Raw genomic sequence first — 957 nt, 5'->3', positions numbered from 1 at the left:
ACAGCAAGAAGTAAATGTTTTGTATCTTTACCTGAAAAGGAGTTTGTCAAAATCGCTCAAAGTTGTCTAAGTTTTGATTTGAAGAAGAAGTTCCAACACAAGGAATTTCCTAATCTTTTCCAATTGAGCACGAATGTGATTACGTATGAACAATTAATAAGAGAAGAAGAACAAATGAAAAATTCTAGCAAGGGGACTTATTATAGAGACCCAAATTTTGATGTTCATACCATTGTATTACGATCAAACCAAAATGTGTTTGGCCAAATTAGTTAAAGGAGGCACGTATACTTGTCCTATAATGGCTAAGCCTAGACCGTCGGGTAAGGATAAGCCTATAAAAGATGAACACATAAAGGCTAGTACGTTCTCGTTCAATGTAACCAAAGCTAACCTTATATTTGATAAATTATATAAGGATAAGCAGATAAAGTTGGGAGATAAGCATAAATTGCCAAGCCCTGAACAAGTTAAGGGTAAAAAATATTGTAAGTGGTATAATGCATGGTCACATTTGACTAACAACTGTTTGGTTTTTCGACATGTGTTACAGGATGCCATTGAATCAGGACAAATTACGTTCGAGGATAAGAGGAAGATGACAGTGGATGAAAATCCTTTTTCATAGCCACTTGGAGTGAACATGGTGACGTCTAGTTTCAAAAACAAGTTACCAAAATTCAAGTTGGTTATAAATAATGGAGAAGAAAACCCTGGACCACATCCAGTGTCTTTGAACGTATCAAAGGGAAGGAGTCCAAAAAGGACGAAGACGTCCTATGTGCAAGATGCAAAAGAGAAGTGAGTGCAAATGTAGAGAAACCATGGATATGGCAAGATCACCATCGCCCTAGTTTTTTCCCAAACGCTCAGCCTGGTAGAGGGTGGGGTGCATCGTTCTATAAGGGACCGCCTTTTGAGAGGTAGTTCAGTCCAGTAAATAATGGGAGAACATTC

This window comes from Olea europaea, chromosome 5, assembly GCF_002742605.1.
Source record: "Olea europaea var. sylvestris chromosome 5, O_europaea_v1, whole genome shotgun sequence".
In the NCBI taxonomy this organism is placed as follows: Eukaryota; Viridiplantae; Streptophyta; class Magnoliopsida; order Lamiales; family Oleaceae; genus Olea; species Olea europaea.
Note: the sequence above shows the minus strand (reverse complement) of the source record.